The sequence below is a fragment of the Bos grunniens genome, chromosome 9, assembly GCF_055505025.1.
Source record: "Bos grunniens cultivar Pamir isolate PY7600 chromosome 9, Bosgru_T2T1.0, whole genome shotgun sequence".
NCBI lineage: Eukaryota > Metazoa > Chordata > Mammalia > Artiodactyla > Bovidae > Bos > Bos grunniens.
This window is the reverse complement of record NC_141173.1, coordinates 37,103,657-37,128,245: the sequence shown is the minus strand read 5'-3', so window position 1 is coordinate 37,128,245 and position 24,589 is coordinate 37,103,657. Positions and strand designations below refer to the sequence as shown.

The 24,589-nt window shown below is 35.2% G+C and overlaps 1 protein-coding gene across 11 annotated transcripts in view; it reads right to left on the bottom strand.

Moving 5' to 3' along the window:
* The window catches only part of HS3ST5 (heparan sulfate-glucosamine 3-sulfotransferase 5), a 298,567-nt gene that overhangs the window by 165,299 nt on the left and 108,679 nt on the right, over positions 1-24,589 (bottom strand). For all 11 annotated transcript variants that reach the window (XR_015132749.1, XR_015132747.1, XR_015132751.1 and 8 more), the window contains one exon: positions 15,945-16,136. The gene's annotated coding sequence lies outside the window, so the exon portion shown is untranslated. The remainder of the gene's footprint in view (positions 1-15,944; positions 16,137-24,589) is intronic.

Sequence of the window (24,589 nt, the reverse complement as noted above, 5' to 3'; positions counted from 1 at the left end):
ATCTAAATGTGTTCAGTTGTGCCTTCCCTATAGAATTTGTCACTTTTTAAACTTTTAATTTGAAATGAATTTAGGTTTATAGAAACGTTGCAAGGAGTTCCCATTATACCCTTGAATCAAATCATAGTCTCTTAAACGTAAAAGTCTCACATAACCATAGCACAATTTTCAAAATGAAAGAGTTAACACTGGGAGATTACTTATAACTAAACTGGAGAGTTTATTTGGATTTCACCAGTTTTTCCAGTAAGGTATATTTCTGGTCCAAGATCCAATTCAGGATCCCACATTGCATTGTGGTCATGCTTTGTTGGTCTCCTCCAAACTCTGACAATGTCTGAGCTTTTCCTCATCTTTCATGACCTTGAGAATTCACCTAATAATATCATTACAGTTGTACATGTTTATTTCCTTTGCTACAAGTTTCTTGAAATTTTTTTTCACTGAGACACGTTTTTATTCCCAACAGTGTCTAGCACATGACAGGAGCTCAATAATTAATACTTAACTACATGTCAGAAGCAATTAGAAAAGATAGTTACAAAATTGGCATAATTAAATACTGAGCTGTGTGCCATACTGACTTTAAGTTACAAAAGTTAGAGAACAAGACTGCAAAATTGTAGGACAAAAGACATGCTTTGCACATACTGACATTATATCTGAGTCCATTATCTGAGCCCCCAGAGCAGAAATCATCAAAGCTCCCAGCCTGTGAGCCGATCAGGGAATAGGGATACCTAGTGACTGCAGGAAGGGTAGACATGGCCTCAGTCCAGGACTGAGCACGACTGTTGGATCTTGATACCAATAGACTTCCTCTGTCCTGTGGTAGGGGTGGGTCCTCGCACAGACCACTGAGCTAAAATAACTACTCCCTCCCTCTTACACCTTGGTTTCTATTCAATAGCCTTCTGTTAAGAAATTCAGGACAGAGAACTCTAGTCTTCTTGCCTGGGGCCCTGAGCCCTGGCTGGTTCTTTTCTTGAATTTCCCTACAAGTGGCTGACCAGTGTGTCTGATGTCTCACACCATGACGCCGGCACTCATCTACCTTCTGATATCCATTTGCCTTAATTTCCCCATTGCTATGACATGTTTGGCCCTATTGAATCCCACTCCTTTTCCAGGAAGCCAGGAGAAAGCTCAGCTGACAGGTCCATGCCTTTTATATGTTATCGTACCCACTGGTTATCTTACTTAGCCATGGGAGTTTCATTCTCTTTTCCTAACAGCACGTCTTGCTAAGTTTCAGCACGCTGTAGAATTATGCCCATTCACCTTGTGACTCAGATGTCCTTAGCTATTTTACTTTATTTCTAATCTCAAATTACTATGATATCCACAGAAACTATACTTCCTCATTACTACTGTAGAGGCTGACTCTGTTTTTCCCCTCCTGCTAAACTTGTTAGCATTGCCTTACTGAAGAATCCATCTTCTGGGGCCACAGAAGATTTGCTTTGTTTTGTGGGGACTGCACTTACTGGCATCTGAAAAGAGGGCATTCTTTAATTTCAATTCCATCCTGCATCTTTCACAAAGACTGAGAAATATCATTTGACAGGTTCAAGAGAAATTGAACTGATATCTGTTGGGTTTTAACTGGAACACTGCTGAATAATTTTTCATTTTCTTTTGGAAGGCATTACCACAAAGAGAAAACATGCCGAGTAGGGTCCCACAGAGGTGTTTTGACATTAGGCTTAATAAAGCATGAAGAACTCATTAATAAATAATGTTCTGCTAGGTTAACAAACAAAGGTGAATGCAGTGGCTAGACCCCGGAGTAAATCAAATCATGCATGCAGGCATGCAACTTATTAACCTGCAGCAGTCTCTTCAAACGTCTGGCAGAGCCCAGTGCCACAATGCACAAGTGAACCCAGCACATTACGAATGCAGGCACCTTTGGTTACGACACAAACTGTTATTCTTTTTCATACTCCATGGGTCTCAAAAAGTAAACAAACCTTCACTGATGATGATCAGGAGGCAAGCCAATGACACATTTTATCTCTGCGAGAAGGAAGGTTCCACCATCAACATGGTGGAACACTTGACACAATTACACCTTCTCATCTCATAGCCTTTGTTTCTTTATCTAAGGCAGCTGACAAAAGAGGATTCGAGAATGAGTTAAAGTACACAAACAAGCTAGTCTATTCAGCCAAAATGGTCACTGATGAACTTTTTAGTCCGACTCAGAAAACCTTTAGTAGTGTCCAGAAACATCCTCTCTTCTTCTTCTTTTTTTTTTTAATGAATGTTCAGTGTTCCTGAAGAGTCCTTTTCTAGATTCAGAAGGTTGTATGGTTTTCGATGGAGAGCAATGTCATGGCTGCCCGAAGTGGGTAAAAGCTCTCGGAGTGGTCGAGGGTGGGAGGGAGGCTTTGACACTTCGGGCAGTTGTATTTTTCTTTTCGTTCTGTGGTGCTTAAGGCAGCTGCCGCTTCAAGAAAGCTCTCTGGATGATTAAAAGCTTATGGGCAGTTGTCAAGTGTGAGTTAAGCACAGCTCACTCCAGCTGCTCAACAATCTGGAGGGATAGAACCTCCAGCCCCACACTCTTCTGACCACCCACCTACTCCATTCTCTAAAGGGTTTAGCTGGAAAGCTAACCACCAAGCAATAAAATGAAAACATTTCCAGGCACTGTTTTGATGAAACAACTTGTTGGGTGGGTTCAATTTCAACTCAAAGCCTTACCAACCATGCCCATATGCATGAATGTACACATTTTGCCAGACCCTTTATGTGGTTATGATGACAAAGCCATTAGGTTGTCATTTAAATCTTGTCCCAAGCTGCAGATTTAAAGGCAATCATTATTCCGAGAATGAAAGCATTCCATTAAACACTCTTACCTATTTTCACAATTCCTGTGTAGTTATGTATATGTATATGTCATATGTACACACAGTTATATAATTATATATAGTTTCTTCATTTTCAAGTTAATGAAACAATGAAAATGAAGGAACAATCAGGATTCAAAGTGATGCATGGTAAGATTTCATTTTTGAGAAAACAAGAGAGACCATGTAGAATAGTAGCAATGTGAGTAGTCTATAATTATTGAACCTTACAAAGTATTTTGTGTGACTCATTTCCTTTAATTCCAATAGCCCTAAGATGTTGACAGTATTACCATTTGTATTTTACATATGAGAAAGTTGAGACAGTGAGTTGAAAGTGTCCAAGCTCACACAGTAAGCAGCAGAACTAGGGATTTGAACTTGGGCAGTATGATTCCAGAATTCACCTTCTTAAGTGTTATTCTGTACCACCCCTGTTATGTTATCAGGAAATCCAGTCATGGACAGCTCTACTACTAAACTGAAAAAAATGGGACTTCCTTTTTTCCTCATATTACAATGAGTTACAATTACAGTCCATTGTAATATGACTGAACAACAACAACAACAAAATGAGTTTAGAATTAGCCTAAATATTTGTTACCTTCCTGTGTGATTTTAATTGTAATTGTAATATGTTACAATATGTAATATTACAATATGCCATTGTAATATGACTGAACAACAACAACAACAAAATGAGTTTAGAATTGTAATATGACTGAACAACAACAACAACAAAATGAGTTTAGAATTAGCCTAAATATTTGTTACCTTCCTGTGTGATTTTAATAAACATTCAGCTATGTACATATAGATGGTCCCCGACTTAGGATTTTTTGACTTTACAATGGTGCAACAGTAATGTGCACTCAGTAAAAACCATGCGTTGAATTTCAATCTGGGGCTAGCAATAAGTGGATACTCTCTTTTGATGCTAGGCAGAGGCAGTAAGCTCCTGGAACATAATCACAATGGTAAACTGATGCCCTAACAACCGTCCTGTACCTAAACAACTGTTCTGCTTTTCACTTTCAGTATAGTACTCAACACATTACATGAGACATTCAATACTTTATTATAAAAGAGACTTTGTGTTAGGTGATTTTCTCTAGCTGTAAGCTGAGGTAAATATTCTGAGCACATTTAAGGTAAGTGAGGCTAAGCTATGATGTTTGGTAGGTCGGGTGTCTGAAACACATGTCCTACTTAGAATAATTTCGACTTAAAATGGGTTAATGGGGACATAAACTCATCAAGTTAAGATCTGTACCTAGGTGATTCTGCTTGCCATAGTGATAGTTCTCAATCGCAAGTTACAAAACAAAATCGAAATAATCCATTTTGTTACCTGAACAACTAAGCAGTTCCAGTTTCAGTAACAAATGTCCTTGATATTTAGCCAAACATATATTGGTGTAAAAATATTTCTTCATTAAGTAAACAATACCTCAGTGTTGAAAATTTTGGTTCTTTTGGAAAGAACAAAAACTTGGTTGAAAGGCCCCTAAGTTTCCTAGGAGATACAAAATTTTGAAGGAAAGATGTTATTTCCTGACAAGCTAGGATCAAGCTGGGATTTAGACAGTTTATGGTGAGAAAATGGGAAATGCAATGCCATGATTTGGTCTAACATTAGGCTGTATCATTTGATCACTGTTAAGAGTCAAGCACCTAATTTCCTATGTATAGAGTACAAGTCATTAGGAATTATGTTCTGCTGTCAACACAAAACAAATAAATGCTTTTGTACTTTTTTGCTTAAGCTTCTGTATGCACTGAATTTGTTTATATATGAAATATAAAAAGATAATTTATAATGGTAATGTCAATATAAAAATTTTTATTTATTATTAACTCTGGTATCATCTGACTTCTTATGCCTCTGTGCTTTACTTGTCCAAATAGATTAAAAGTTCTTTGTGGGAAGAAACTGCATTTGGTATTTCTTTGTTACCATTTCGAAAACAATTCTACTTTCTATGGTATGATTTATTATGGAAGTCTAAACTCTAGACAAAAATGTGTAAAATGCAAATACTTATTCACAATAAATGTGGTGCCCCAAGGCACTATTTCTAGCTTATATTAATTTGGGTGCTATATTACCTGATACTGTCTGTCAAACTATACCCCCAATCACATTACCTTTATTCTTACTGATTAACATAATGTATGAAAAGACAGTGAAAGGCAAAGGTATGTTCAATTTCCTCAGCCCAAGAGATGAATGAAGGTACTCTTGGACCCATGGGTTTATGTAGAAGGGAAGTATGGCCCACTAATTCCCTTGGCTCTCAGAGACCAATTCATCCATGAAGTGATTAAAAATGGAAAAAAATAATGCACTTTTGGGAAAAGAATATGCAAAAAATATTGCTGCCTTCTAAACCATAAATATTCATGGGCGGTGGGGAGAGGAAAAGAGAAATTTCCAAGGATATTACTACGGGTTTCTGACAAAATGAATTCAATCAATCAGTTATTTTCATAGTTTCTTTTTCCATTAGTAATCTGAAGTATATTAGCTTTATATTTTCTTAAACATCCTTTAAAAATTATTGTTAAAAATAAGAATCTAAAATTCCTAATGCTAGAATGCCAATAATATCATCACATTAATAAGAACCAGACGTACTTTTAAATTATAATTTTCAATTAGTTTTACTGATTATAGAATACTATAATTGAACTGTGTCATGGATATTGGAACAGGTAGAAGATCCAATTTTTAGCTTGGTACTCTTATAGGATTTACAACTGTACAAAAGCAGAGGTAAAAAATGGATGAATTATTCATTTTCTTCATTCACTATCAGACAAAACCATTAAAATGCTGCTAAGTTCACAAAGTACTCATTAAGTCTTCTGGACCCTGGTTATTGACAGCTGTTTTCCATAATGATCTTCATCAATCATTTACAGTCATGTACCTAATGCTATATATCCTTTTTAATATATTTAAAATTTAAATTATGTTGGTTTTATAAATGCTATGCCTGGAAATACAGGTGAACATTCTATTCTGTGCAATGAGAAACATCAATTTTATCATTATATAAAGCCATGGTCATATCCTTCATTTCAAGCAAATTTAGAATCCATTTACAAGAACCAAATATATAGCAGTTTAAGATGTATTATAATGCTGAAACTAAAAACTGTCTTAGAAAATTAATTGATATTGCTTTAATTGTTTAATTTTTTTGCATATGAAATTCCCTAGGCTTAGCAGACAGAGTTTTTCATACTTTGCTTTGTGTTTTGAATATATTGCCTCTCTGCTCTATTAAATCTACTGGCATTATTTTCCAGTGAGTTACATAATTTTCCCTTATGAGGATTCAGAGAGTTCTCACATGACTCTGCATCATTTTCTAAAGACTGAACAACCCAGGGCCCAGGTATTACTTAAGCTGTTTTCTAAACTCAGCACTTTACTATATATGACTGTCTCCTTCCACAATTTATTGAAAAATAATAATGTTGTATTATACTTTTGCCATATGTAGTGATTAGTAGGTAAGTAATTTTGTGACTCATAAATCATTTAATATATAAAGGAAAAAAAATCTTAAAAAATCATTCTAACAAAAAAGTTACTTTTGACAGAGCTGAAGAAGTTACCAAATAACAGGCCATTTCTAGAGTCTAGGCACACTCACTAATCAGATGACTTCATGAAATTCAAAGGTATGATAAACTCCTCTTAATTTAAAGGAAGTGAAGTGAAAGTCACTCAGTTTTGTCCAACTCTTTGTGACCCATGGACTATACAGTCCCTGGAATTCTCCAGGTCAGAATACTGGAGTGGGTATCCTTCTCCTTTTCCAGGAGATCTTCCCAACCCAGGGATTGAACCCAGGTCTCCCCCATTGCAAACATTCTTTACCAGCTGAGCCACAAGGGAAGCTCTAATTTAAAGGAAACAGTATTTTAATAATAAGCATTGAGAAATCTCAGGTAAAGGGATTTATAAAAAAAAACTTTTGGATTGGAATTTTTAAAGAACAGATTCCTGTACTATTCTACTATTAATGGGCTTTCTAGACACACACCATCTAACCTGGACAAATCACTTACCCTCTTTGGGACACAGTTTTCACACCTGTAAAATGAAGGCAGCTGGACGAGAATTTCTGGGATCACCTCCAGATCAAACAGACTTTGATTCTATAGCTCTGGTAGTTAGTGATGTATGTGGTTATCAACATGAAAATAATTCTTAAAATGGCATAGAAATGACTAATGGGTTTTTTAAAAAATATGTACTCAAATTTTGAGTTCTGTCCTTATTTTTCTGGGAATCAAGAAAGAATCTAAAGTGTCCAAAACTAGATACTTTCAAAATCCAGATTAATCCAGAAATTAATACATTCTCTAACTTCAAATTTGAGTCTTCTTAAACTAATTAGGCACTGTGTGACATTACTGATGAATATGGTTATACGAATAACTATAATTTAAAGTTACTCTATGAATTATAAATTATCAGAACAAAAGAAAGAAATTTAAATTTAAAGTAACATTTTATTCATTATTTGACCCTTTTGGAAATTCCACTGCATCCTCTGGAGAAAACTTGTTAATTAGACTACTTATGATAAAACCAAGCTCTAAAGCTAAAAGTTCATAAACACATGCAGTTGAATACTCTGGGCACTCTAAGGTGGGTATCTTAAGTATGAATGTCAATGTATAGGAGCTTATTGGTATTAAAAAAAGTGTTAGCAATGTTCATTTGATAATGGACCCCACCCTCCAACCCACTCTAGTATTCTTGTCTGGAGAATTCCATGGACATGACTGAGCGACTAACACACACACCACCTTCCAAGTCCACATATTCTGGTCTTAAGTCAACAAAAATGAACATAGGAAAACACTTGCCAGAATAGCTGGTACAAACAGTATTGGATCTGATCCCACTCCTATTATATTATTCCCTCCTCCTTTTACCTTTAGTCTATGTTTTCTTTTTTTTATACCTAGTCATCATCTATGAATCTACATGATTCACGTGTTATAATTATTTTTTATAGTCTACATGTTGTAAGAGAAGGCCATATTTTGCTCACTGATGCATCTTAAGTCCTAGGATGGCCTGGCACTCACTAATTATCACCAAATATTTGTTGAATTAATGAAGAAATAGTTCGTAGTGGAATAAAATGCATCTAGGTATGGATCTTGATTTTCAGCTAAAATCACAGTGCTACACATAAAAAAACCCCATCAAGCCAATACAGCTTATAAAGTTCATATTGGACTTGGCTGGACATTTACTTCTTTTGCTATAAAAAAATCAGTCATTGAATTTGGCAGTGTTGAGCAGGCACAATGAAAATGTAGCTGTCATGGGATGGTGCACGTGTACCTTACTCGCTAAAGAAAAGCAATTAATGAAAGCAAAGTGAACTCCCTGAGTATCCGTATGAAGTCAAAAGAGCTCATGGTTGTCAAATAGTGACTCTGACACCCATCAAATCTATTTGATTTGATCCAACTTGATAAAACTGCCATCTAGAATTTTTGTATTCAAAAGATGAGGCCAATATCTTAGTAACCTACATTACAATAATGTGGTGTACATAATTTACTTTGAATTTATCACAGATATGGTTATTCTAATACTAGCAGAAAAAAGATGGTATTTAAGCAATCTTTACTTTCTCAAAGTAAGGAAATTTTGAGGCATATGGTTGAAGTTGAGGCCGAGCGAGAAAGAAATTAAATTGAAGACAATGCATGCAAATTAGAAAAATTATGCCATCTAGAAAAAGATGCTACTCTAAAATATAATAGCTTATTAAATTTTTTTTTGAATATTTTCTCCTTTTGTTTTAATAGGACTGTCACATGCTGGCATACACATGGCATTTCTTTATAATGTTAGGTCAGAAAAAATAAGCTTTTTTCCCCTCATAATTTTTTATGCTCTACAAAGTTTGCCATCACAAACCACTTTGCATTTATTATAAATAGGTATTACAATAGGAAAGCAATTCAACTGTATTCCATTTCACTGTGAAGCTAAGCGGCTTTACAACATAACTAAGTTGAGTTAATGGGATATGCTTAAAGGATGTGTTAACCTGGAACTGAAGTTACCTAGTTGTTTCTACTCAACTTAGGAGTCTGGAAAATGAAGCCAGGAAACCTGCTGCGAGCAGGATAGGAAAATTATTATAATCTACATTCCTAAATTGAATGAGAATTTTTGCTCAGCAGAAACCTCTTGACTGCAAAAACTCTGAAATTATACCCTGCTGTTAAGAATACCCGTTGGGGTGGGGGGAATTCAAACATCCCACTTTTCTTCAAATCAAACAAGTATAATGTGTACATTTACACTCTTAGTGGAAGCTATCTTTCTTTTCACAAAGAGAAGCAACTTGTAACACTTTTTGTTGAAAATGAAGAAAATGGTAGATAATCAAGTGCCTAATTCTTGGTTAATAGTTTTAATTATCTTTGATATCAAAACTTTCTCTTGAAAATAAATTTCGTATACATGTTCTGCATTATAATATAGAAGGTGACATTCTTTCATTTTAGTCCAGCACCTAAAATATGGACTATTGATATTTCTTGGGATATTTTTAGAAGTTTGTCTGCTGAACAAACTCCTATGGTGGCCCTTGCTTAAAGTCATTATTTACTCCTAACTGTATGTCTTTATTATGTATTACACATCAGCATTCACAGAAAGCTTCTCTTTTTTTTAGTTAATACCTTTCACCCTAAATATCACTTTTTATGATATTAAGATTCTACCTCCTAATTTCTTTAGATTGTATTTGTCTAATACACCTTTTAAATTGTTTTTAGTATCATTTTAATGGACTAAACAGTTGGATATGTGTACTGGGTTGTGAAGTAAAAATCCAGTGTCAAAAAGGCTTGAAATCTACTGATAGAGACAGAGAAAATATGTGATATCCTATGTATTTCATTGAAGCAAAAATCCCATTAGCCACAGTTGTTTTCAAACAATTAGAAACATGCCATCAGAAAAGTACCAAACATCAGGGGAAATGGAAGTTTGAATTGAATATCCAAAGGGTAATTGTGAATGTGAACAGAAAATGTTATTTTTATAAATCTTAAAATACTAAGTGCCAACAACTACCATAATGGTAGACTGACCATAAAGCTCTGAAAGGAGATTCCTCATGGAATTTGCAGGGTTCTGTGTAGTGTGGTGAAGTGTGACTCATCTCAATACCCAGCACCAGCAATTGCTATTGTGTGACTCTGCTACCTTCACCTTTCCATCCGCTCCCTGTTGTATTATAGTAAAAATCCAATTTATATAGCCTTCTCACTAACACATAGGGTCAGGCTCCAGGCCCTTGTTTTCTTCGTTATCCCCTCTAACCAGTTAGAGTTCAAGTTTTGGTAATTCTTCCTTCAAAAGATGTACTGCATCTATGTCTTTCTCTTTCCACTTTCCTTCTCACTGCTTGTCCAGACTATTGCTTTAACAGCCTGTCCATCCCCTTTACTCTATCTCACTTATCCTTTCACATTCAAATTTTTGAATAACTTTGTTTTGTTGTATCCTGGTATCTGTATCCTGGTTCTGCACTGTGATCCAGTCTGAAAATATTTTGTTAAAAAAAAATCCATGTATTTCTTTCCATTTATTGATATGAAAGATATGACAACCTATTTTGTCATAATATTTTCAAGCTTCTATTACAGATTTTAAAGTCTTAAAAGACTTTCATTTTATGATGTTTTCTTTGCTTAGTATATGCATGTAACTTCTTAAGAATACTTATTAGAGTACACATTTTCCTCTAATTTATAACTATAGAAAAAGTAGCATTTCTCCTCTCATTCTTTGCCACCTAAAGTTGAGCATTAAAATGACTTTTCTTAAAATCTTTTTTCTAGCTTATATTTTTATGACTTGATTTGTCAGCTTTAAATAGTATCTACTGATTCATATTGCAAATAAAGCAGTCAACTAACTTTATGCACCAATTTCTTTCTGCTGTGTCCTTATAATTTTGTCAGTTACTTTAGTTCTATATGATGTTATAGTTTTATGCTCTATTTTGTGTCACCCTAAACTCCATATTTGTTTTAGAATTAAATGCATTCCATGCTCACAAGCAGTCCTTTTGCAGCAGTATCTGTAGTCATCTCTTGGTTTGATGGGGTTTGTCCTCTAATAGTTGCTTCAAGAAGGGCTCAACAATATTTGCTGAATTCTACTATGTCCAGAATATGTGCCTCTAACTTTTAGGCACATATGTGCCTCTACCTTGAAGCCAGTTTGGCAGGTCATCAAATCCTTGGTACCCCTTTTCTTTTCCTGTAATGATGGTGAGTGAATTCATTATCTCCCAAGGCACCCTATTTCATTGTTGGATATCTCAATTGTTACTAGGTAGGTTTCATTTTGTTGTTAAGTTTTGCCAAAATTGATTTCTTTGTAAATTTCTAACAGAGTAACCTATAACTTATTCTACATAGACTCTCCCAATATCTCTCTTTTCCAGAATAAAAGTAACAAGTCATTGTAGGAAAGTTCTCCAGAGCACCTTTGAGTAGACCTAATAATCCGTTTACTCACTTAGCTCAAGTTATTGCCTTTTCCTTGCCTTCTCTGTGCCTTCCTCATCATGCTCGTGCTCAGTCACTTAGTCGTGTCCAGCTCTTTGCAACCTCATGGGCTGTAACCCTCCAGGCCCCTCTGTCCATGGGATTTTCCAGGCAAGAATACTGGAGTGGGTTGCCATTTCCTCCTCCGTGGTTCTTCCTGACTGAGGGATTGAACTCGTGTCTCCTGTGTGTCCTGCCTTGGCAGACAGCTTCTTTATCACTGACCCACCTAGGAAGCTGCATCTTCCCCATAACACTCTTTAAAAGCAAGTCAGACTTATTTTAGAGTGACTACTGGGATCATCTGGTACAAAGGCATCATTTTAGGAAGAAAAAACAGGCCCAAGGAGAGATAAAGAGATTTTCCCAAGGTCACTCCACTACCAGGAAACTGAGTCTGACTTTGAATCCTAGCGATCCCCAAGCAAACATTCTTTCCACTTCATGAGTCTTTCAAAAATACAATGATAAGTTTTCATGTGTGTGGTGAGAACATTTAAGATATCTCCTTTTACTTAGGTGAGGTGATGAATGTGCTAACTAACCTTATCATGGTAATCATGGTATCATGGTAATTGCATTATATAAAAGTATCAAGTCATCACATTGTATATCTTAAGCTTACACAATGTTATATGTCAATTACATTTCCATAAAGCTGGAAAAATACAATGATCGAAAGTATTTCATAAGAAATGAAATGATAATTACAAGCAGACATTAGGTAATTTCCCTTATGTGGCAGGACATATTTCATTTCTTACTCCAACTATGTGTGAAATGATACAATATACCAAATAGAATAGCTGTATTGGAGAATTTAGAGTAGGTTTGCTGTTCATTTACATAAATTTTCACTTTCATTTTCTGTTTCTTGAACCTGACAAACTTCAGATAAATGCAGATTTCATTTTCCTACTGTAAACTCTCTAAACCATCATTTTGAAATCAAATTACACAGCTTATGCTTAAAACATAAGGGCCAGATTCTATCTTCAAATATACCACCCACTCTCTAACACCAGAATTTGGGCCTAAAAACCCATTAACAAATATTGTCATTAAACTAAAGAGCTAATTACTTTGGATTCAAACAGAATGAACAAAATCATAGGCCAACCGCAGCTGGTAGTAATAATGGTAAGACTAACCGTATGTTACACTGGAGATTTAAAGAACAAAGACATATTAACACTAATGTAACCAAATATATAAAATTATCTTCCAAATGGAGCAAGCTATTATAGTTAGAAAATTCTTGAAAACAAATTGGAATTACATGATATAGAAATAAAGACTATTTTAAGAAATTAATGTCATAATTCAAAAATTTTACTGTTTAGTGAGGAGATAAACTTGAGAAAATTATCTTCTGCAATATTCCACAAATTAAGAATTACATCTAAAATTCATTTTGACCTAATTGGAAGTAAATATTCTCATATTCAAATCAGCTTAATACTACAAGATGCAAGCACCTTGCTTAAAGGCTATTTTAGATAACGTTAGCAGGGCTATCTTACAGTTCTGTGAAAGTGAACTTCCCAGATAACTAAATACTCTCTCAGCCCTTAAAAATATGCTAAAATTACTGTAGTATGATATACTTAAAAAAAGTTTTATAAATCCTGAGGAGCAATAAAAATCAACCATAATTTCATCAACTGATCATAACCATGAATAATATTATGATGTAGATCATTTCAATTTTCTTCCTATGCATTGTAGTTTTTCTTAATAAAAATGAGAATCACATCACAACATGGTTTATAATTTGTTGTTTCCATTACAATATATTATGAGTATTTTGCCACATTAATAACTTTACTTTTGTTACATAAATTTAAATGATCTTCCAATTTCTTAAACTGAGAATAATAAACACATTTTAATTATCCCGGACATCTCACAAATATCATTATTACACTGTTTCATAATAACACTAATACTTCCCAGAGATTCTTATATATTTGAATCTCTTTTCTCCTATATCGAATGGTCCCAGATAGCTCTACTGCTCTAAAGCTCAATGCTTCTTTCAGTTCTTTTTCCCTCTCAATATCAGACTTCTAGATACAGACAGGCCAGCCTGAAATAAACCTAAATTTGCTACTTTCATTTCTAGATTAATGTCATGGTAGATTATCTACTGACAACTAAAATAATTCATGATTTCAAGTTGAATTATATTTATAAGTACCCAGGTACTTTCTTCGCTTCTTCAAACTTCATTTTCTCATGCAAGACATAAATATTGCAAAATACTTGGCTAGTTTCTCCTTGTTAATAAGTCATACCTGACCAGACTGATGTTTACTGTTCTTTTGTATTAAGCTTTTCATCAGTAAGTTTGGCAGTACATGAAGGGACTAGGCTACAAGCTCTCAATGCTCCATTTTTGCTCTAAAACTTTATGCTTCTATAAAGTTTCTGTAACTTACTCTTTTATTGTATATTTTACTTCACGAGAATGGAGGTTGGTTGTTTCACGGCTGCTGCTGCTAAGTCGCTTCAGTCGTGTCCGACTCTGTGCGACCCCATAGACGGCAGCCCACCGGGCAGGTTCCCTAAAACTACACTGTAAGTTTTCTTTATGGAGCCACAATTTAAGATAAATACACCAATGATAATAAATGTGGCTCATTCGAAGACATAATTCCATTCTTTCTCCACAAAAGGGTCCAAGAGTAGTTTCTATTTTTTTGAAACAGAAGTATTATAGAAGATCTACACTAAAAACTTGATGAAATCTTATTTGGAGACTCTGTTGACCTTAAACTTAGGTACTACATATTTAAGAATTTTTATTATCTTGTTTACTACAAATTTTAGAACTTTATCATCAGATGGCAATCTTATTGAGGACAGTTCTGACAGCAAATGTGCATGAAAATTCATCGTTAAAACAATTCTGCAAATCTTTTAGTTACTTTATTACTTAATTTCATTTTATTATTAAAAATGTTTATTGAAGTATAGTTAATTTACAGTGTTGTGCCAGTTTTTGGTGTGTAGCAAGGTGATTCAGTTTTATATATATATTTTAAACTTTTATGCTGCTTCATTTTATGCATATGACTATACTTTCTTTGTGTAATATTAATAAATAACATGCTTAGCTAACTTGAGTTATAGGGGCACACTTTTTTTGATTAAAGGTCTATTCTTGCCTTTTGATATTTTATGGACAAGAAAATCTATACAATATGAATAAGTTCATACAAAGACTAACAGAAAATGGCAATAAGCCTGAAATTCAATGGATTTTGATTAAAAACTTAATTCTTCACTATAAAAATAACATACTGAATCTGTAAAAAATCATCACAATTTAAGGTCTGAATATGTCCATACCAATCACTTCTTTTACTGAAATAAAAAGCAAATCTTTTATAAACTTAAAATTGCAAATAATAAAGATAAAGTTGCTAAATGAAATACAGAAACAAAAATAAAATAAAGTGATATTCAACAAACATACATGTAACCTGTTATAAATACAGCACATAATTTTTAAGGTTTAAGCTGCAGAGGAAAAAAGAGTAGCTAAAGGCATATTACGCAGATCTGTTCTTTTGAATTCTAAGGCTGAGTTTTCAAAATGACAAACCCTCACAAAAAGAAAAGAAAGAAATATTTAGCCAGCCTCAGCAGTAGTTCATTATTATCATCTAGATATTTCTTAGAATTAGATTCATAGACATCTGAATAAACCAAAACATTATGTGGAACACAGAAACAGCTGAAGAGAGCAATGACAGGACTGTCGCTCTAAAAGAGAGATAGGGACATCTGGGAATTAGCACATCATACGAAATTTAAAAAAAAAAGAATATTAGAAAGGATTAATAATTCAATTTGGGGGGGTCAAAAAAGGAATACTAATTCAGCACTAATTTAAAGTATGCTTTCCTTATTTACTCTGTGACTGTAGGAAACAAGCCACATAAAATCCCTTCTAATGTAGTTTGAAAATTAGAAGTACATTATTTTAAATGCTAATTTCTCTGTTTCTTAAAGGTCTAAGCCCTATCTTCATCAGGATCATCTGAGGGTGAGTAGCTGTAAAAACTGCAAATTGACGGACCATAGTGAATCTCTCTGTTGAAATATGCCCAGGAATCAGCATTTTATAAACCTCCTTCTTCCCTCATTTAACTCTTATGCATATTAAAATTTGAGAACCACTGTATGCCATGCTTTTTTGTGTGAAACTGATTTCAGATATCAAGATAACCACTGCGCCACGCTTGTATTTATATTTATATGACATATAAAACTTTTAAACTTTGTATTTTATTCCCCCCTTTTTTTTTGGCTGTAGAACTCACTACACATAGCTAGCTATTTTTCCTTATATTCAACTATTTCTTTTACTTTTGTATATTTTTAAAAAATAGATTTAATTTTCACTTTCTGATGTAATTAAGAGTTACATAAGAATGTGAGTTACTTCCAAAGTTCTCTTACCTTCAAATCCTTATGCTTATTTGGTAAGTTCTGAACATACACGATGAAAATTTTCAAGAAGAATATGTGCAGTGGATCCTCTGTTTAATTTCCGAGTGTATCAAGGCTGGCCAAGGAGACTCCTGAAGTGGATACCAGAAATGCCATTGAGAAGGGAAGACAACGCTGAAGCCTCTGGGTTCCTGATTACCTCTGAACAGAATAGAAAAACAAGTAGTCGGTCACCTGAAATTCATAGAGAATCTGCTATGGAGAAGGTTATTTTCAGTAAACTAGCAGTGTTACTAAATTTAAACTTGGCCTGGGTTTGCTGCTCCCTGATTTAGCACAGTTGTCATTTAAAATTTCATGTCATTGTGAAGTCAGAATTGCATGATGCTCTTGCCTGCAGAGGATTCTGGTTGAATTCATACTGCTTTAATTGACTATTTTTCTAAACATTGCATCAAGTGATATAATTACTAATTTTATTTTTGATATGCAGGTGCTACATTTTGGTGCTGAATTTCTTTCTAAGTCAAGGTTGATGAGGCTTTTTAAAAATATATTCTTATGCAAGACTCTATCACACCTCATAAAAGATAAGACATGATATATTCACTAAATCCCTATGGAATCATTTAGTACTTTTGCTATATTTTACTACACATAGATAATGGTTCCCAAGATAATTAGACATAAATAAAAATAATATCCTTTGTAGTCAATATATGTTGCCTACTTAGGGAAGCCAAAATTCTAGCTTCTTTAGTGCGTGAGTTAAACAGATGTTAGCAGTAGCTAATGGGAAAAGAGAATGAAAGATCAATTTTCAAAACTGGAAATTAATCATGCAGATATTGTCCCAACGGGTAGAGAAGGCATCATGTATGGAGAAATACAAAGTCAAATACAAAATAAGAGTGTAATACATATGTAAGCACAGAGCACACTGTAGAATGATGGGTTTTCATGGTAGAACTTACAGTTTGGTCACCCAAAAAACATTCCCAACTTTCTTGCTGTGATTCACAAAATAGAGAACAAAAAATCAAATATTCTTTCTGGTCTCCCTTACTGCTAAGAGTGGTCATGTGACCCTGTTCTGGCCCATGAACTATAAGAAGTACACTGGGAAAGAAATCCAGGCAAGCAATTTGCTTTATTGATAAACAGAAAGATTTCTGTTCCTCTGCTCTTTACCACACAGTTGCTAGCCTTGAATGAGGCTACAATACTTGGAGGCAGAGCAGTCTTCTTGTCACCATGATATAAAACATACGGAAAGTCCAGAGAAATGCAAAGATATCAGCCTTCTTACTGACAAGTAATAGGTCACAACCAACACTACTAACTTCTTCCTTTGAAACTGTATTTGTTTAAACCACTGGGTGTTCTGTTGCTTGCTAACACTCATTGTAAGTTGACAAAATGCTAAAAAAAAATTTGCTAAGCAGTCATGTAATCTGTAAGTTCTCATTCAGTGGAGTGAAGGGGAGGTTTCATTCTGAGTTTGGAACTTGCCTTCTTTTGACTTCTAGGAAAGTTGTGCGTGTGGGGAGTAATAGGTCACAAGGGATGCTAATTAGAATAGGTGCTCCTGCCGGTGCACTGGGATGATCAAGGGATGGGATGGGGAGGGAGGTGGGAGGGGGGTTCAGGATGGGGAACACATGTACACCCATGGCAGATTCATGTCAATGTATGGCAAAACCACTACAATATTGTAAAGTAATTAGCCTCCAATTAAAATAAATAAATTTATTTTTAAAAAAAAGAAAAAAAAAGAAAAGCCTAGCTCAGAGCTAAGACTAGAAGTAAAGGGTCAAAGAAAAGATTCCATTTTTGCCTCAGTGCCAAAGTTATCACCTTATTTGAAATCTCAGTGGAAGATTTTGACGTTCCACTGTAAAGTTTATTCTTACTATCTTGCTAAGTCCTATGGATTCTTCATCTGAAATACTGTCATATCCATTACTTCATTACTGTCGTCCTTTCATCAACATATTTACTCAATCACAGTTTGGTTTTCACTTTCTCTCTCCTAAAGTATTGCTGTAGGGTCTTTTAACAGATTTCTTTTTTTGTTTTTGTTTTTTTTAAACATTGCCATATGTACCATAGTTGTCTCAAGACTTAATTTTTTGAAATAATTTCATTGGATCTTGCTTCAGTTCAAAATACAAGAACTCTTTTTGGTATGTTAAATTAAGAATAAGGTCTTTAACTCGGAATTTAAGACTTCTTATAATGTAACACCTAGATTTCCTATCCCCCTTTCCTAATACTTTGAGTAGTTTAGTGAGAGGATTTATCTTCACTCCAGAGGTATACCTGGACTAGTTAAAAATAATCTGTGTATCTCAACCTCTACCAACAATGTTAGGGATAAGCATACAATCTTAATAGTTCAATGATCTCCATTCTGGGGTTTTCATTGTCTTATTATGCAAAAACAAACAAGACTTTTTCTTGCTGGACATGAGCATATGAACATATAGCATCTAGAACTACTAGCAATCATCTTGGGATCATCAGAGGAGAACTTGACAGAACTTAAGTCAACACCAAAAAAAAAAAAAAAACTGGAAAAAAAAAGGATCTGAGCTCTGATCTTGGGGTATCACCCATGGACAGACCACTGCTTGCAGGTAGAATACCCTGAAACTTTCAGTTATGTGTGAATTTATAGGTTCCAATTTTTTTTTGGATTAAGCCAGTTTGGGTTGGTATTTATCTTGTAACCAAAATCTTTACAATCTATTTATTTATATTTTTATTTTGTTCCTGCCATTTCATTTATTTCTCTCTCTTTATCTATATTCTACCTCTTTTCATGATCCAGCCCTCTTTCCCATGAAATGTTGCCAGAGTTTTCTAATTCATAGTGAGAGAATCCTAATCTAAATCACTTTATTTTGCATTGTATATTTTGATAAGAGAGCTCATCAAAGTATATAATGCCTTCATTTGATGAAGACTTTCAAATCTTTAGCTTAACATTTTCTTCTATTGCCAGACTTTTATTTCTAACTGAATATTTGACATCTCAACCTAAATGTCTTGTAGGCTCCTCAAACTGAATTTTTCCATAACTAGATTCATAAAAACTTCCTCTCAAATACATGTTTCTTCCAGTGTTTTCTATTTTTGTAAACAGCACCATAAGCCATCAGTTAAGCCAAAAAGCATGGCTTTCAACCTTTAAACAAGGAATCAGAGTAGATTTAATTCTTGTTTTCCCCCTAGTTTCTGATTATCATATCCTTTTGATTTTATTTCTTAGTGATTTTTTCAAAATCTATCTATTTTGTTTCCTTTTTCTATCTTCCTCTTTCCTTTTTAGGCTTCCCTGGTGGCTCAGCTGGTAAAGAATCCGCCTGCAATGAGGGAGACCAGGGTTCAGTCTCTGGGTTAGGAAGATCCCCTGGAGAAGGGAAAGCCTACCCACTCTAGTATTCTGGCCTGGAGAATTCCATGGACTATTCCATGGGGTTGCAAAGAGTCAGACACGACTAAGAATTTAGGACTTCGTTATAGCTCAAATGGTAAAGAATCTGCCTGCAATGCAGGAGACCTGCATTTGATCCCTGGGTCAGGAAGATCCCCTGGAGAAGGAAATAATAACCCTTTCCTTTTCTCCTCTACAACCCCCCCACCCCCACCCCACTTCTAAGACCGCATCTATAGCCTGGAATAGGGCATGCCTTTTTTCTGTCTCTCATCTTCTATTTTTAAATTCTCCACTAAATTCTCCTCATGGTGTTTGGGTGATTTAAACAAAACAAAACAAAACATACACACAACCAGTCATGTCAACCCTCCATTTAAAAGCCTTCAATGCCTTCTCACTTTTCTTAGGATAAACAAAAAGGACTTCTATCACTCAGTATATCACTTCTGTATCCTCATCTCCCTAGAGGAAAGCAACCATTTTTGTTCATAATTATCCTCATTTTTAGAATACCCTCATTTAGCAGAGTGCCTAGCACATCCTGGAGAAGGAAATGGCAACCCACTCCAGTGTTCTTGCCTGGAGAATCCCAGGGACGGGGGAGCCTGGTGGGCTGCCGTCTATGGGGTCGCACAGAGTCGGACACGACTGAAGCGACTTAGCAGCTAGCACATCCTCGGAACTCAATAAACAGTTGTTGAATGAATGTTCTTGCAATAACTCTTGAACCATGAACCACTTATGTTATTATTTTTTCCTGTGTATGTTATTATTTGAATTACTTATAAGTAAACTGAAGGCAAAGAAATGCCTTATTTCTTTGTACTATACAGAAGAAGAGATCGTAACTTAGTAGCGGTTCAGAGGCATTCAATTGTATTGATACTGATATTTCTTCTACTATGATTCCCTCTTGAAAGGATAAGATTAAAAATGGACAAGGGAATATATTATTATCCTGTCAAAAATGGAAGTAAAAAAGAAGAAACTTGTTTCTGGATCCCAATTCTATACACTCTGTATAGATTAATTACAAAGGAACTGTTTTTCTGCATGACACAGAAAACCTTCAGATTAGTCCTGAATAATGTAAACAAACACTCAAACATGATGTTTTATACTTTCACTGTTATGGTCTCAAATATTTTATATTTATCTTTAGAAATCTTTTACCTTTGAAAAATATAAGCAAAAACTTCAATAATTTTTAACAGATAATTAACAGCTAAAGTCTTTTTTGAGCCAAGACTGTTACTTTGGAAAATAGTTATCCCAAGTACAAATTAATTCCTAGTTATTGGATATTTACCTGAAAGGGGCAAAAAAGAACTGCAGAGATTCTAAGGTAAGGATGAAATTGTAGCCTATGTTGTATACTGATATTACCTAAATGAGAGAGTTCTTAGAGTAATCTAAACTAAGAACACACACTGGAGTCTAAAGGTAAGAAACAGTGGGGCTGCAAGTGTTTAATTAAACAAGAGGACGCAGGTACATGTTTCTCAAAGACTTCTGACTGTGTAGCTGTGGCCAGATAATGCTTTCTACATTGAAAAATGGTAGACAGAAGTGAGAGGAACCAGAAGAGAAGAGGGCAGGAAATAAGGGTAGATAATGCAAATTTTGTTGCATGAATAAAATTCTTGAGCAAGCTTAAACTTCTGCTTCTTAAAAACTAGTTGGAATCTGCCTAAGGCATATTTATACAAGAGGTAATTGCCTTTGGGCTTCTATAGGTTTGTTGTTCAGTTATAAATATTTTCAAGTTTTCTCAGAGTTATTGACTATGTTAGGGAGTCTAATTTTTTTTTTTTAAAGGGAAGGAAAAAGTCAAAAAAGAAATCCTCTTGCACAAATTGCATTTTAAGCATGAATACAAATAATTGTTTTAAAAATCAGAGAGCAGGCTATTTTACAATTTTTACCCAAGATATTAAAAGATATTTTAAGAAAGTAGTGATTCATGATTTAATATTCAACTGCTTTTCAAGGAAAATTCTACCAGGATAAAGTCATGATTTCTTTCCTCCGGTAACTTAAACTCCAAATGATAGGCTGATGTGGCACTGTTTATTTTGCTTCTCTTTATATAAATAAAAAATAAGCAGAACTGCATGAAGAAAGGACCTTACACTCTGCATCTTTATACATGCTTCTTTTCTGTGTAATGGAAAAAGTGATTTTCAAGTATATGATATTTCTCTGGCTAAACTTTTCTGTTTTGTTAACTTCTGTTTCTAATGGCAACATGGGGTTAGTCCTTTTGCATGAAAATTGACATATGTTCCATAATTATAGTACAAAACCTTTTGTATTTCTTTAAAAGTTGATTCCTTTAAGAGCATGAAATTGCCAATGGATGTCATAGCTATCTCTAACGCAAGTAATAACATTTTAGAAAACACATGGAGTAAAGAGTTTATGAGAGCTAAAAAAGAATATAGGCTTGCCTATTTATATATATTTTATGTAGGTTTTTCTCTCAATATTGCATTGAAATATAAAAAGTTTTGTTAATCTACCTCAGGCTCTAAGATGTAGAGTACCATATAATAGTACCTACTGCTGCTGCTGCTGCTAAGTCATTTCAGTCGTGTCCGACCCTGTGCAACCCCATAGACGGCAGCCCACCAGGCTCCCCCATCCCTGGGATTCTCTAGGCAAGAGTACTGGAGTGGGTTGCCATTTCCTTCTCCAATGCATGAAAGTGAAAAGTGAAAGTGAAGTCGCTCAGTTGTGTCCAACTCTAGCCACCCCATGGACTGCAGCCTACCAGGCTCCTCCGTTCATGGGATTTTCCAGGCAAGACAGTACCTACTAGTCAAGAGTAAAATTCTCACTTGTAATTTTGAAAACTTCCTAAGGAAATGAGGGAAATAATACCATATGATGAGAATTTAGTAAAAGTTACTTATGACTTATGATTATCCCTAGATGACTGACCTTCTGTGATTCTCAATAAAAGAGTGACAGGGAGTTTGGGAACTCCCAATATTCCACTAAGGGGAAATAATGTCATTACCAGGAGGCAGGACTGGGAAGTGACTGAAGAAGCTAAAACTGTATCGTAACAGGGAGAGAATGGGTAGAGAGAGCAGCAGTTAAAGTTTTGTTCTCTCTTTTTAAGAGGATCCATCTCCCACAAAATAATCTTTACACAGAACCCTAGGTTTCTGTATCACCACTAGCTTTGAGAATACCCACTCCAGTGGTCTTGCTTGGAGAATCCCAGGGACGGGGGCAGCCTGGTGGCTGTCGTCTGTGGGGTTGCACAGAGTTGGACATGACTGAAGTGACTTAGCAGCAGCAGCAGCTTTGAGAATGAAGAAGAAAAAATCTAGGAATCACAGGCTGCCAGTGTAGATCAAGATCTTTTGTTCTCCTGGAAACTGGAAGTCATATCTTCAGAAGATTCCTCACACTTTCCTTTGTTCTACTTGGCACATCCCTCACAAACTCCATTTATTCATCAGCTCCCCCAGGGACTGCTAAAGGACAGCAACATTCTGGACACAGTAGTGGAGTGGTTCTCCATTCGTGAACTGATCACCTCATGCAGGTGCTTCAGTTCCTTGTGATTCTGACCAGAATGAGACCTCCTGCTTGAGTCAAATTCTTACACTGGTAATACAGAGACTCATACTCTGAGCAGTGGTAAATTCCATCAGGGCAGTGGTGACCTTCATTATGGACCTCCATCTGGCCAGCTCCTTCTAATACACTGATCTTTCTTTACTCTGTGGTTCTGACATGGGCATTTCTGCAGGCTTTTAATAAAAACAATCATTAAAACACCTGTTATTCATGAATTTCTCTAGTCTGTACACTATGGACACAGTTCATACACAATTCGCATAAGGTAACAACCATGTGCAGGCATAGATACAGTTCAATTATCTAATTAGGTAAATAAGTCTTTAGTGGAGACTTGTAATAGGCTGAAAAAACTATGTGATTGTATATAGTTCTGCTCATAAATCATAGAATATATTTAGGTGTTTTAAAATTTTCAATGTTTATTCTTTACTCAACTACTTTAAACTGGGTTTATTTGTTTTTGATTAATGAGAGTTGAAGAAACTATGCCTTCAATATTCTGCCCATCTAGAATGTCTGGCTTACAGTGGATGCTTAATGCACGATGATGATCACTACACACAAAATTTTGCATCAGTGCAAAACAGAAAAATGTTTCTAGCCTTTATCTACTATCGTTTTCATTTACTTCTGGCAGTGGCAAGACAGAAGATTTGCATTACTTCTGAGCATAGACATGATGCATTTAGATATGCGTTTCCGTCCCAGCACAAGATAAAATATACGCCATGTGACAATTGGTACTGCAATTTTATGCTGAATTGAAATATTTTAGACTTTGATGAGTTCAACAGATATACACACACAGAAAAGATAGATGTCAAAAGCACAGGAAAATGTTTAACTATCTGGATCTTCAACACTGCAAACTGGGCCCATGTTTTATCAGTGCTGTTTTCTCAGAATGTTTCTCAGGAAGTGAGTTACACCTACTCTTATATGTATGATGACTTTAAAAATGGGTCTACACATGCTAAAGTGATTGAAGATATCTTTTTGACTTATATGAAATGAAAGTTATAAATATGGTTCAAAAACTCTTCACAACAATCAAAGACGAACTTATTTTTGATAGAAGCCAAGGAAGCCAACAGTACCAAGAAATGTAGGAAATTCATGTGTTAATCCAGCATGGTGGGGTTTTGCCCTCATGCCCATCATGCATTGGAGAAAGAAATGGCAACCCACTCCAGTGTTCTCTGTCCCTTGGAGAATCCCAGGGATGGGGGAGCCTGGTGGACTGCCATCTATGGGGTCGCACAGAGTCGGACACAACTGAAGTGACTTAGCAGCAGCAGCAGCAGCCATTTGATAGAAAAATTTGAGAAGCATGATTTCTTCTGCTAGTTTTGTTACTGAGCCCAAGCTCACTCTGCTCACTGCACCACAGGCCAATAAACTGGGAAATGAATTGTTGGGGCAAGGAATAAAGACTTTAATCAGCTGGCAGACTGAGAAGATAGCTGACTAGCATCTCAAAAAACCATCTCCCAGAAATAGACACAAAGACACAGAGAACAAATGTATAGACACCAGTGGAGCAAAGATGGGTAGCAGGATGAATTGGGAGATTGGGACTGACATATATACACTATTGATACTATGTATAAAGCAG